Here is a 14,316-nt window from a genome sequence, read left to right on the forward strand (position 1 = left end):
ATCAACAGTGAGTGGTGGCAAAGGGCGGTTTAATAAAACTGAAAATACGGCTCGTTTCGGGGAAAGTTAAGGGGAAAGTTAAGTTAAACCATCTCCTCACAGCAGTGGAAAACACGCCACGGTCGTTTTCCACTAGTCTCCCACCGCATAGGCTATTTTATGACGAATTCCGGAGCTAAGCAGGAGTACGGATTTCCCCTCGGTGCCGCGCTGAGGGGCGGATGAGCCGCTGTCCCTTTGGGGCTCATGCCCTCATTGCGCCGCCCGCTTTCCCTCCGCAGGCCCCGAGCCCCGTCCCGCGCGGTCCCTTTAAGGGGGCCCGGCCGCCAGCGCTGCCATGGCAACGGCGTGACCGCCGTGACCGGAAGTGAGCGGGGTCAGAGGCCGCGGGAAGATGGCGGCGGCCCTGGCGCCCACGGGCGGCGGCGGCGGCGCGGCGGCTCCGTGAGCTCCTCCCGCCGCGGCGCTGCCCTGTCCCAGGTGAGGGAGGGGCCGCCGGGGCTCCGAGGTTCTGCAGCTCCGCAGCTCCCCTGGCCTCGCCGGGTAGTTGTCGCCCGCCGGGCTCTCTCTCAGCCGCCTCCCGTTTGTCCCCAGGCATGGTCGCCGCGCTGTAGGACGGCCGGGAGCCGCGGCGATGGAGGAGAGCGCTTGAGCTTGTCTGCGGAGGCGTTCCGTGTGTGTGAGACGTGTACGGTACCCGAAAGCTCGGTTTCAGTGCTGCTGCTTTTGTTGCACCTGGAGGAATAAATAACCGGAGGCCTGTTGTTAAAATCTCCTCCTTAGCGTCTTTCCTTCTGGGGAACAAACTGAGTGTCTTGTTTTGGCTTGTACATACACAGAAGCCAGTCAGGGTTTTTTCCAGCTGTAACTGGGTGGTTTTCCTTGGTTATTGTGTCTTGTCACTTTTCCCGTTAGTATTGGCGTGCCTGCTGCCGCCTGGGCTGGATGTGCCCTCTGGCAAAGCTAAACTTTGACCTGAATGGTCTCTTGTGCAGTGAATGCAGGGCGAGTGCTGCAACAAGGCTTTGCACAACCGGGCTGTTCAGCACATAGCTGTGGCTGCCAGAAGCTGCACACTAAAAATAAACGCTGGAGTTTTAAACTGGGCGTCCAGCTTCACACCGGTGCTTGTGTGCATTCATTGCAATGTAGTTCTTGGTCACTGGGCTTCTTTAATCTCTACTTTTGTTTGTGTGTGGAGTGGGCTACACTAATGGGTAGTGTGTTTTACTTACTGATTAAAAATATCACCGTATCTCTCTCACTTCATAGCACCTGGGTGTTCTGTCCAACAACTCAGCCACTGCTTTTGGACATTTCAGTTGTAGATAGCATGGTAACCTTCTAATGTTTCTCAAGCATGAGCTTATTCTAACACTGTAAAACAGAGATTAATAGATGGGTCCCCCTCCATTCTGCTTCTCACTTAACAAATGGTGAAGCTAGGATTTAAAAAAAGCGCCACAATATGTCTTAAATTGAACACAGAAATCTAAAATGAATTGGTTTACTTTGCAATCATGTTTTACAGTGTTAGCTCATAGTCTGAATGCAGAGCTGCAGTGGAAGCTGTACCTCAGCACGTCAAGGTAGCCTTTACCAGTGTGAATTCAGTTTGGTCAGTGTGTGGGCTGCAGCTGAAGAGTGTGGTCTCACTCCTTTCCATGCCTGGCCATGGGTTCTTGTTGGTCTCTTTGTAGTGGATTTAGTGGCTGGATGACTTCAGGGACAGTTGATCTAAGAGTTTTATGGGGATGGAAGTTATTCCAGTGAGTGCTTGCTCTGATATGAATGAAAGCTGTTTCTCCCTCTGTGCTAATGTAACCCAGCTGTGGGTCAACCATAATGTGAAACTGTACCTCGAGAAACCAGATCTCAAAGTGGTCATTCAGAAAATCAGAACTACACCTCAAACTTCTGAAAAGTTTCAGTTTTAAAAAAAGAAAAGTCAGCCATGTGTAGGGAATATGTGGTAAGACTGAAGAGAGTATAAGCCTGTGAAGGAACTTTCTCATCTTCCAAGGGTTTTTCCTCCATTCACTGCTTGCCAAAATGTTTCTGTGCTGAAAGAGGGAAGTCACTTACATTCATTTAGACCTCACATGGTTCACCATATGTACTCAGTGAGGCAGAATCTTGAAGGAAAGATAATTTTGTACCCTACTATGAAAGCTAGACTGAGATTGTGCAGGGAAACTTTGATTCTGGTATGGCCCAGCTCCTCAGTCTCAATGAGTTTTGCCCTCTTGGCTTTGTCTGCCCCTGCCCTGCCCACAAAAGCAATCTGGAAGGAATATTGGGAATAGAATAATGTGTCATCTTCACACCCACCTGGGGTTTTAGCAGTGTTAGGATTTGCTGGATCGCATAAACCTTTCTCCAGTTGCTCACGTGGGAAACTCTCATGTGTTTCAATCTGTTCCTTCAGAGTCTCTATTCCTTCACCAGCTATTTTTAGTAAAGCCAGATTTTTAATCCCTAGGTTCTTAATGTGAACTGCCATAGGTGCAAATCCTCTTGTCCTTCTGCTGGCTTTCTACCTGATTCTGTCCAAGAGTTTTCCCCATAGAGTTTATTTTTCCTAATTTTTGTTTGGACAGTCTCATGTATGTCTTTTCTTTCCTGTCACTTGTCCCATCCTTCAGTGTGCTGGTACCCCTTACTCCTCTCAACTCTGCTTTGCCAAAACACTTTTTTTTTTTTTTTTTTACTTTTGTTGGCTGCTCCTTCCATCTTCTTGGGATGTGCAGAGTCTTTGTCTCAATGTATGCTTTCTTCCTACCTCATCATTATATATTTACAAATAATTGTGTTTTACTCTGTCCTTCTTTCCTTATTTCACTCTCCTCTACTTACAGTCTTGCTCAAGGCTGTCCCTTCCTTGTTCCCTTGTTTTTGGGAGCACACAGACACGAGGCACTGAGCTCCACAGTCTGGTTCAATGTTTTCTTGGCACTGGCCTGAGGAAAGCTGCCTTGTTTGTGTCCTGTGCGTGGTGCTTTGTCAGCACTCAGGGCTAAGAGAGGGGGAGATGGAACCTTTGGAGGGTTGAATTTTTGGAACAGGTCCCTGCTGACTGTGGGCAAAAGCTCACAGTTTGATTTTACTGTTTGTTGCCTTGGCCTAACAAGTAAATTGCTCCTGAGAGACAATTCTGCATTGTGAATTGTCCAATTTTTTGCTATAGCATGGCACAGTGAGATATGATAGAGCTATGATAGCAGAATTCTTCAAACATACCCAAAATATCTCTTCGTTTTCCTAATTTTTTTTCTCTTAGGTGAGCTAGTTGTGAACTTGACCTTATTTTGGTACAATAAATTTAATTTATGTAATTACATTTGTTTGTATTAGAGTTTTTGAATGCTTAGGGGTTAAAAACTGGGAGAGTCTTTACTTGCCAATGCAAAATTAGTAGCTTCACACGCTATCCTTTCATGAGCTTGAGGAAATTAATTTGCCTTTAATCTGATAATAGGCTTAAGGTGTTTTCCCCTTAGGAACAGAACTGCTTTTTTTCACCCTGCTTTTCCAAGATTTTGCATGTGTGATACTAAAACTCCCCTGACTCTTGAGGAGCTTGTTTCAGGCATGCTTTGGTGTAAAACCTGCTGTTGATGTTATTTTAGGTGTCAAGGGAGCAGGTATTGCTTTCATTCCAGTGTTTCTGAAAGACATTTCTTAATCTCAGGTGCTTTTTCATTGAGCTTACGATGGTTTTATTATTTTTAAGGCATCCAGCATCTCTTACTGTTGAGAGAAATTGATCTCTATTTGCTCTTCTCCTTTGGTGGCAGCTCCAGAGGTGCCATGAAGGCTAAATGAAGAGTGCCTCATGAGTCTGTATGAAGCAGTTATGTGGATCAACTCACACTGCTGGTAGAAAGAGAATTAATTTTTACTGAAAAGTTTCTCTGGTACTTTATAAAATTACTCTTTGAATGATGGTGGTCCTGTGAACTGCTGTGTCCCCAGACATGCTCCTCACAGTTCCTGTGTGTTTTTATCTATAAATGACAGATTGTTTTGTACTCCTTTCACCAAATCAATGAAACAACAGACTGGGCTGCAGTCAGAAGAGTCAAAAGATAACACTCAGGCTTTCAAGGGAGACCCAGAAATAGAACACAACCAAGTCATTAATTTTTCTTCTTAAATCAAAGCCAGACAATAAAAGGCAGTGCAGGTACTGACAAGTACATGCCATCATGATTTTTAAACAAGAATGGAGTTACTTTGAATTTCTTACAGTCCTGCTAATTGCATCAAACTGTTCATGATTGTTGCAGATCAAGATTTAACTTACTTTGCAAAGTAACTGGAATTTACAATGGTTATACACGAAATGGACAAACAGATCTGGGGTGAGCTTGTGATTATGTTTAATTTTTGTTTCCTTTTAACTTTTGCGTGGTCAAGTATGATAATGATCCTATGAAGATAGGAATGTTAATTTTGAAGTAACAGAACATATGTTCTATGACCCTTTGAATCTATTTGAAGACCGTCTGGTGTTTGAAGGTAAAAATGTTGCTGTCTTGCTACACATGAGAGCTTGGGTGAAATGCCTCCTGATGCAGTTTTAGTGAGGATAAAATGGCTGAGGACCCTCTGTTCAGCTTGAGCAGCTCTTGGAGAGACAGAGGCAACAGAGAGAGATTCCAAGCCTTTTTTTTCCCTCTCCTCGGAGAAAATTCTTGAAGTAATTAATTCCACATCACTTGGTAATTCTGCTCTTAGATTTCATTATGGTTACTCCTATCTAGTGTTGGTATTGATGTTTAACATTGATTTCCTCAGTCTTCACACAAACAGTCTGCATTTGTTCAGATGGGGTATTAGCATTGTGTTTGAATTCAGAAGATAATTTCATATCTTGCAAATTACCCAATGGCTGTTTCATCTTGAAACATTTAGAAATCCATTTCAGTTTCTCATAATTATAATGTTTTAGTCAGACAGCCATCTAAACTTAGGACTGCACTTTGGCAGTGATATGCTTGTTTTTCTAAAATGAGCACAGTTTTTGTGGTTAAATTTTCCTTTCATTTAAGTATAGACTCTAATCAGTGTAGGCCAAACTTTTCCAACCATCTTTAAAATTAGTTCAAGCCATATTTTAAAAAGTATGTTCTCCTAATGGGATTTAACTTACATAGAAAAATGTATGCAGAAATTAATGTTTTTAAGCTGATTAATGTTTTTTAACTGTTTTTACAATTTGTTTATAGACAGCCTCAAATAGGATACTAGTAGTTCCTCTGTAATAAATACCACTGAAAGCACTTCACGCTGTATTTCTGAAATTTGAAAGGTAGCTGTTCAGAAAGAAACTGTAAATTCCATTCATCAAGCAGCTAAATTACAACATCAAAACACAGTAAAATGCCTCTGTTTCTCCAGACTTCTCTGCAAGCAGTGTGTGAAGTTTTGGAGATTACTGTTTTCATTGGTTGTCTTGTATGTCCTTGGGCAGGTTATAGTTACCATTTCAGTTGGTGAGTTAAAGCTGTAAACAGATGTACAGCAAGTGCACAGCTCTGGCTAGATGGTATTCAGCATTTTATATATTCCCACACAGAAGTGGGACGGAATTTGGATTGCATCTATCAGGTGACTATTACAACCTTCTGAGTTGCTAAACGTTTGCTTGTTACAGTTTTTAGGAAAGTGCTAGAAAAACCCTCAAGTCAAAAGACTCTGAAAACTGTTACCAATCTTGTATCACTTTTTTATACCCAAATGCAGAAAAAAATGTCTTGGCTATACTGAGAGTTTTCCAGTTGGCAGAGTGTTCAGAGATCAAGGGAGTCAATTTGTCAGCAGACTTCTCTTCAGATTGACCATTTCTTCTGATCACAGGTAGAGTAAATTCCTTTCCCTAAGTGTGAGGAGAAATGGAAGAAAATGATGAGTCCTCTGGATTTCCATTTTGTGTTTTTATATGAGATGTGCTGGTTAGCTTGGAAAAACTGTTTCTCTAGTGAAAATAATGTCAAAAAATTCTGTTCTAGTTTTGACATGGAATTGTGAGAAAGCTCATTTTGTTTTTTTAGATGCTTTATTTTATTACTCAGATGCTAGAAGGACTAGATCCTTCTGGTTCTTAATACCTACAGTAATCAGGCATTTGTTCAGCTGATCAATTCCATTTGTTTTCAAGATCATGTTTGTGGTTTGCGTGAGTGTAAAGAGCATTGGTTTTGAAAAAGCAGATAGTACTTCAGCAAGAATAAAACATTATAAATTTAATAATGACTGGTAAAGCTTTTTTTTTCTTCTAATATTTGCAGCTTGTGCTATTACCTTTAAGAAACTTACATGGTGAAGCACTTTCAATTTCAGTGAATGATTTTTTCTCATAAACTCAACTAACTCTTCCTGAGAATTCTTGTGGTACAGGGGGAATTTCTTAAGCACTCTGTTCACTGAAAAGCAGTTACATGTTTTGTCCTCATTGAGAAACAACTTTTAACTCTTCTGGTATGATAAGCCAGGAGACAGTGATGACCACATGCTGATCCATGGAAGATACAACTGTTCAAAGTGAGCCAAGCTGCAAATGGGCTTTCAGGCTATGGTCAGAACTTGGAGCTTGTTTCTGGTTCTGCTGGGTAAATTTTTAAGATTGTGGATCAGCTGGAGCTGGGGGCCATGTGCTCCAGGGAAGTCATTGCTTGGTTCTTTAACAAAGCCAAGGAAAACTGCAAAAGATTTTTCAAAGAGCAAAACAAGTATAAGAAATACTTACCTGTTAAGTTTCTGTTGGGAACCAGTCCATTTTTTTTTTAAACTCTTCACTCATGGAAATCCTGTTTTCTTCGAGTCCAGTATTTTAGGAAGTGTGAGGTAATACACTCATGCCAAGGTTATGGAGACAGCCTGTAGTCTGGTAAGGTAAGGCTAAGCATTTCCTTTCAGCCTCCTAAACAGACAGTAGCTTTCTTCTGGTCCCCCCCTCTTCAGTGTGAAAACACCGCTCATCTGTCAACTTACCTAGTGAATTCCTTTAAAAAGAAAACAGTTTTAGCAATTTCTTTTAGGATCTCTTGCCCAGGTCAGTAGATTTATCCTCAGGACAAGTAAAAATGATGGGTTGCCAGGCAGCTATTTATGTGTAATTCATCATCAGATAGTGGAATTCCCAGATAATGCCCTGGGAATTGGCATGCATTTCACATTTGGAAAGGGGGTATTTGGTTTGTTTGAATCTCTCTTAAATAATTACAGACTGTCTTAAGAAGATGGAATGTAGTGTATGTTTGATCTTTCTAAACTTTGGTGATAGACTGTTTGAGGAAAGGATTGGTTTTGCTGCATTTTGTGCTGCCTCCATGAGATGGATAGATTTTGCACTAGAGTTTCCTTCAAAAAATACTTGTCTCAATATGATTTACAATAAATGTTTTGCAGACTCATCTATTTCTAACCATTGGAAGTGACAAAGGGTGTGTCTCTCCCAAAATTATGGTTTTACTCAGAGAAGTGTGTTCTTTTATTAGGAACATCAGGTTTATATTTTCTCTTGAATACCAAGTTTGAAATGAAATCCTTACAGTTATCCGCTATTTTGGGCGTTTGCATGGGTCTGCCATTCATTACAGAATGAATACTTCATTAATTTGTTATAAATTATTCTGTCTTGAGATGCCAATTTCCACAATTTACATTTTAATAATTATTATTCTGTCTCACAGAATATTTTTACTTGTGTTGCAATAAAGGTAGGCATTATATATCTTGTATCTCAGTCCTGCTATGAAGAAAGAATCTTGGTCTTTTTGGTAAATGTTGAGAAGCATTTAGTTTTGCACCTCTCTTGGATGCAGTGTTAGATGTTGAAGAGTGTCAACTCCACTAAGCAATAAAAAACCTCACACTTTCAAACAATGCTTGAATTGAACAGCATATCTCATTTAGATTATGACAGTGGGTAAAAAGCTGTATGTTTATCCTGTCTGCCACCTTAATAGTTTTTGAAAGACAAATGCCTGCTAAGTTGTCAGAGGTCAAACAGCTACTTTTTTGTGTGTGTTCTAATTACAGCCACCATCAAAGGACCTTGAGAGATGACTGACCTGCAAAATTGACACAATGGCTCTGTAGTTATGGAAGTATGGAAATTAAGTTTAGGCAGAAGCAAATGTGCCTGAAGTGGTCACAACAGGGATATTGCTAAAATGGTTATTGATAGCACAGGAATTCATATTCTGTCTAAAGGGAGAAATAGCTGAAATGATGTGGGTTTTGTTGAAGTAATTGTGGTAGGCTGGTCTGCTGAAGAACAAATATGATGTGTTACACAGTACTCCTGTAGTTCTCTTTGAAAACATACTAATAACAATTATTTTTAATTGGAATTAACCATATGAAGAGTTTAAAGGATTTAGTAAAGTTTTCCTTTCAGTCACAGGTTAGCTGGGCTTTCTGAGGGTCTGCCTTCTCTCTGTGCCTTTGCAGCTTGGCAGACTTTCACCTTCCAGCAGCAGCATGGGGCCCCTGGAATGGGTGTAGGAAATCCTTCCCCTTTTTAAAGGGAAGCTGTCACGTATTCCCATGTTCCTTCAGGTCCTTGTTCATTTTACATGTTGTCAGTGGCAAACAGAGGTGCCAAATACAGTTCTTCTTTTTTTTGTAACCTTATGGAAGGCATCCATAAAAATCTTTTAGACAAACTGGCACTGCACATATGTCCCAAAGCTTTGTTATCATGGGCTCTGGGCATTCAGCTTGCCTTCAGAACTGAAGGTAGCATTGCTGTGAGCAGGAAGCTAAAATGAGTTTGCATACTAGAAAGAAAGATTGTATTCATAGTCTCCATGATCTCTCAATGTGTATTGAAGGACAAAAGTAGCTGGAAAAGGCATATTTAGGACAGACATATTTAGGGTTTTGTAAAGTTTAGAAATACGTCATTTCTTGATAATTATAAAATAGACAAGCCTTCAAATTTAGGGAAACTGTCTGACAGCTTTGGATTTCAGTGCAAGATATTCTCTATGAACACAGTATTAACACAGATGATAATGTTTACTAGAAGTCTCACAAAATAGCATATTGGCTAAGAGATGCCCAAAAATGGAAAGTAGCAAAATATTACTGTAAATATAGTTCCACAGGCGGCGGAATATTTTAGAATAAAAATTTTTTGGCTGTATAGAAAATTATTTGATCTGTTAGAAAAGTAGTATTTTAATGAATGCTTATAGCATAATGAGAAGAAAAAGAAATTATCAACAGGTATTTCTTTATCACTTAAAGACTGCTCTTGCTGCTGTTGCCCTCCAGCCCTTTAGCCAAACATTTACAACCTTTATAGGGAGTGTATATTACAAGCTGCAAACCCAATACCTTTGGCCTGAATATCCTGCAAAGATATTTCCTGCAAATTCCATTTTCCCAAGATTTTTACTTGTGGAACCTTAGTTCTTCTTCCAGCTGATACAAGTCTCCCTCTTAAGAACTTGTGTTTTGTTGTTAATATGGAGGAGTGGCTCACGCCTAGGAGCTGCATCTACTTCTGTGAGACCTCAGTGTCTGTCCTCCTCCTGAGAAAGATTATGGTGTGCTTTTCTGCTGATTTCAGGGATTTGATTGATTTTGTAGGGAAGTTATAAGAACTTTCCTTTCTGGTTTGGGAGGTATTTGTTACAGAACTACCAGTCTGTTGTTCTTGAAAACAGTCACCCAGTTAACATCTCTCTCCTAAGCTGAACCTTACTGAGATCTGTCAGATTTCACCAGACTGGGACTGAGGAGTAGAACATAAAAGAGAAGTTAATGTTGGAGTGCGATCTGGAGAGAAGCAGTGTTGTGGGCAAGTATTTTTCCATTTTGCAAATGTTAAGCTTCAACCACGTTAATAATATTTCTACAAAAATATTACTCGGCTAATTTAAAGCAAAACTCTAGAACAGTTATATCCCACATGGCATGAAACATTCCTGGTTGTTTTTTTTTTCTTGGTGTATTAACTTCTTACACAGAAAGGAAATGAATTTTAGAAAGAATGTTATACATAAACCATTTGAGACATTCTCTGTTAAGGAAATACCATCTGTCAAGAAAGATGCAGCCAATGTTGAGTTATATTAAAAACATTGTAAAGGAAACATTTCTCAAGGAAAAGTGGTTTAATTAAAACATTTTAACTGTTTTTGTTCTGGAAAAAGCTTAGGAAATGTCTACATAAGCATTCTAAATGCAATCATAATAAAAACTCATTTTTTTCAGAAGGAAGTTAGCTTGGATAAGTTGTTCCTTAATGTAGAATAAAGAAATTTTCTGGCTACAATGTAACTAGTAGGGAAAAAGAAAAAGAAAATACTTAGAATCATTACTTTATTACCTTCAAATTCTGTAGTTTGATTGATGTAATTGACTTTTCTTGATGGGCAGAATATATTTCAAAGGGAAAATAGGTTACATTTTAGGATTTTCATATTAAGGTTTTTATTTGAAAATCAGTTCTTTTATGAGCATTTAATAGCACTAGAAGACATTATTTTGCTTCTGGGGAGGAAAATAGTGAAGTACTCATAAAAAAGGTACCTAGATTAGGCATGAGAAACATTAAAAATTATAGGATTTGCTCTTTCTTTAACTCAGTTGAGCCTCCTGGTTTAAGGAATTGTACACTGACTACACAGATTTACACTAATGGCTTGAAATAAAAGCTTTTGCTTTAATTAGCACTTTGCTCTTTCATCCATTAACCTGTTGGTGATACCAGACCTACCCTGAAATGTAGCAAATACAGAAACACTTATGTCTGATCTCTTTCTAGCTCCAGTTGGTTTTTGGGTTTTTTTGTTTTTTACTTTTTGGGGGTTTTTTTTGGGGGGGGGGGTAATTTAGTGAAAGAATTTGAAGGGAATGCTTGGAAGTTATGGGTTTTGGCCAACTTAAATGCTGAGGTTTTGATTTTTAGGAAAGCATGCATATTGTACGTGGGAATGTTGGGTCTTCCTCTGTTTAAGATATCCTGCCTTGTCATTGGAGTGTTTTCCTTTCCTTTGTTCCTTGAAAATAATAAAATGGCATTTCTTAAGTTACACGATTGCTATTAGAGATGAGCAGCTGTTACTCTCCCAGATTCTCTTCACAGTAGGCTCATAATCTTAGACTTCATTAAAATACCAACAGAAACATAAGTGACAAGTGATATATGGGCTAAGTTTTTTAATGTCACCCACATCTCCTTATTTGAATTGACAGGATGTATTTTCATTAACACAGTATCTTTTTTTTTCCCCCATTAAAAACTTGCTGTTTACCACAGCTTGTATTTTAGGAACACCTTAGATTTAAAGAACGTGGTCTGTGGAATCTGTAGAACACATTTTACTTGTTGCATGTGCCTGATGTTGTATCCTGAACTGAATAAAGGATTGGAGATGATAATCTGAAGGTTTCTGTAGTTAAATCCCACTGAAGACCTGAATTTTACTTTTTGCTTAAGAAGCAAGATAAGTAACATTATTAACAGTAACCACTTGTGATCCTTGTATTTCAATAGTAAGGTTCCATATTGGACATCTATAAAATAAAGAATGCAAAGCTTTCACAGCTGCAACTGAAGCTCATAACAACTGTGAATTGTGCTTGTGATGTACTGCACAGTGACAAATATTCTGAAAAAAATTAGTCTGGAAACATTCCAGATTAAGCAGACACAATTCATATGCTGCGTGCTGAGTTATAATATAGGCCTCGAGTTATTAAAATACAAATAGGATATTTTGTGGAAATAAGTTACTGAAATACAGCACTTTCAGATAGCAGTATAATAAACTTAAGATGGAAGAAAAAGGGGAAAAAAGAGGATTTTGCCCTAGAATTTTAATATCTAAGCACTCTATTATGGGAAGGGGAAAAAGAATTACAAAGTAATTTCTCCTTCTTCACCCTGCTGTCATGGCCTGTGCATTAGATAAGGTGGAGTTCCTGTGTGAAAAAACAAACCAGCCAGGGAGCAACAGCCTTAAATCTGGTGCTTTAAAATTTCTCTGTGTTTCATTGTGCAGCTGCAGTATCCCAAATGTTTTTTTTGAGTGGTGCTGAATCCCCTGATCTCTGCTGTGGATGTAGCAAACTGTACTTACACTGAGGATGACCCCTTGCGAAATGTCATCTTCTCCCTCCTGTAAATTCCGATGTTGCTGTATCTGACTAAAACACTTTCTGGGCCAAAACTAATCATTATGTGTTAGATTTCCACAGAATCACTTCGTCTGTAGTCTGAGACTATGATTTCCTGGCAGTGTGTTTTATTGTAGGCAAATTATAGATACCTGTAGAGATCAATGCTGACTCCACAGAGAGGTCACTGGAATGAGTTCCTGAATATAGGATCAAGAGCGCCAGAAAAAGAAATCTGTCAGTATTCCAAGGTATTTCTACAAAGCCATTTACAATCACAAATGGTCCTATAGTTTGACTGAATTCTGCTTTATGCCTCTCAAATTGTGCTTCATGCCTTAAATCTTGCTTTGGTCCAGAGTGAAGCAGTTCCTTGTCTATTTACACATGCATGATTGAACACATAGGTTATTGTTCCAAGAAATAGGAGGAAAATAGCCTGTTCTAATTTCTCTACTCACATTCTGAAATTTTCCTCACAGTAACTTGTGAAAACTGTATTGGCCATCCAGGACCACTTCCTCTAGTTTCAGGCTGATAGCTCTGCAGTCAAGGTGAAGGATGTTTATTGGGATGCCTTTCTCCCAAGGAAGTAATACTGAACCTCTGTACTTTGACTTTTACTTCCTAATTGGTGATAGACAACTTTCCCTAATCTTTGTTGGCTTTCACAGTGAATTGATGTAAATATACCTTAGTTTTTTATGATATTTAGAATGAGACAAAGGTGACTTGATGAACTGGCAGACATCTTTGCAGTTAATAACTTGGAGAGATGCATTTTGAATGAGGTGTGAAGCTTGGAGTTTTAGATTTATCATACTTTACCTTATTTGGTAATCAGTTCAGTCTCTTTCAGCTTTTGATGGAGGGCACAGTGATTGCCTTTATTGGCACATCTGATAACAAATTACAATTAATGCCTTGACTTCCCTGCTAGTGGTAAAAAAAAAAAAAATATTCCTCTATGCACGAAGTAACCTTGGATGCCAAAAAGTGTTGCCATTTCTGTTATGTGGTCTGCATAATAGAAAGTGACTAAATTATGCTATCAAAATGTGTAACAGCTTTACAGAAATTGCAGGTTGTAGATGTTATTTAATGGGGTATCTTGCAGCTGACTTGAGTGGGTTAGTAATGTATAGAAAAACCTACTTTCATCTTAAAAGAGTCAGTTATGATCTCTTAATGTAGTTTCCCATTTATATGCTTGATATCTCTATCTGACAGTATGGAAGCTGGAGATAGAAAGTTATAAAGAGAAATTATTTGACTAGATAAAGTGTTATGGGAGAGTTCATATTGAGTCCCATTAGCTATGTTGTGTTGAACTGCAGCCAGACATTTTGAAATACTTTAAATCCCTAACGTTCCTGAACAACTGGAGGAGAATCCTATTCTAATATTCCTTCTAAAAGGGATTATTATTTATTTTTGTTGTAGTTTGGTCTAAGAATTTCAGTGAAGTATCAGGAAATTATTATATTTTTCCTTACTGACTCATGCAGTCAAACATGATTTGAAGCATGGAATATGTTACCAGTAAAAAAGACTTATAAGTATGCTGTTAGAGGTTTTAGATCACTTTCAATTTTGTATTTTCTATGATATACGTAAAATACCATTTCTTGCTTGCTCTGTTGCCGTTAATCTCTTTCCTCTTTGCTACAGTGTTAGTTAATAAAAATTCTGACATCCTAAGAAATGCTCATCACATAACATCTCATTTTCTTTGTTACATCCCTTTTTCATAGTGCAGATTACTGTAAACTGCTCAGGAAGCACTGTGAAAGAATAATGGCTTAATATAAATAAGTGTAAAGGAACTTGCGGTTGTTGCTCGTGTCTTCTAGTCTGCCTAGGCATTTGGTCCTCTTACCAAAATGTGGAGGGAAAAAGTTGGAAGATGGGTAAACTTTTTTTTTAAAATATATTTATGGTTTCCTAAAGTAATTTGAACTGTTTTGATAGGTCATGCTGTGACACAGAGTTGCTATTTTTTTCTCTCAGCCTTGCAATTTTTCACAACAACATTATCTGCTTTATTATTTGCTTCATGAAACTTAAACTGTTTGAAAGAGAGCTGAGGAATGGTGAATTTTTAAGTGACTTTATAGTCTTCCTAATTTTGCACCTAGGGAGATATTTTCAGACAGAATTTAGTTTCCTGAAAGC

General features: G+C 38.7%; 1 protein-coding gene across 5 annotated transcripts in view; it reads left to right on the forward strand.

The window, feature by feature from the left end:
- The first annotated feature begins 383 nt into the window (after positions 1–383).
- Positions 384–14,316, forward strand: part of LCLAT1 (lysocardiolipin acyltransferase 1) — a 111,706-nt gene continuing 97,773 nt past the window's right edge. The window contains exons 1-3 of one of the 5 annotated variants that reach the window (XM_058801053.1): positions 638–688; positions 4,290–4,364; positions 5,749–5,862. The gene's annotated coding sequence lies outside the window, so the exon portion shown is untranslated. Of the gene's footprint in view, positions 481–594; positions 694–4,289; positions 4,365–5,748; positions 5,863–14,316 lie in introns of those variants that run through there. The other 4 variants (XM_058801056.1, XM_058801052.1, XM_058801054.1 and 1 more) reach the window with 4 other exon arrangements.

The sequence above is a fragment of the Ammospiza caudacuta genome, chromosome 3, assembly GCF_027887145.1.
Source record: "Ammospiza caudacuta isolate bAmmCau1 chromosome 3, bAmmCau1.pri, whole genome shotgun sequence".
NCBI lineage: Eukaryota > Metazoa > Chordata > Aves > Passeriformes > Passerellidae > Ammospiza > Ammospiza caudacuta.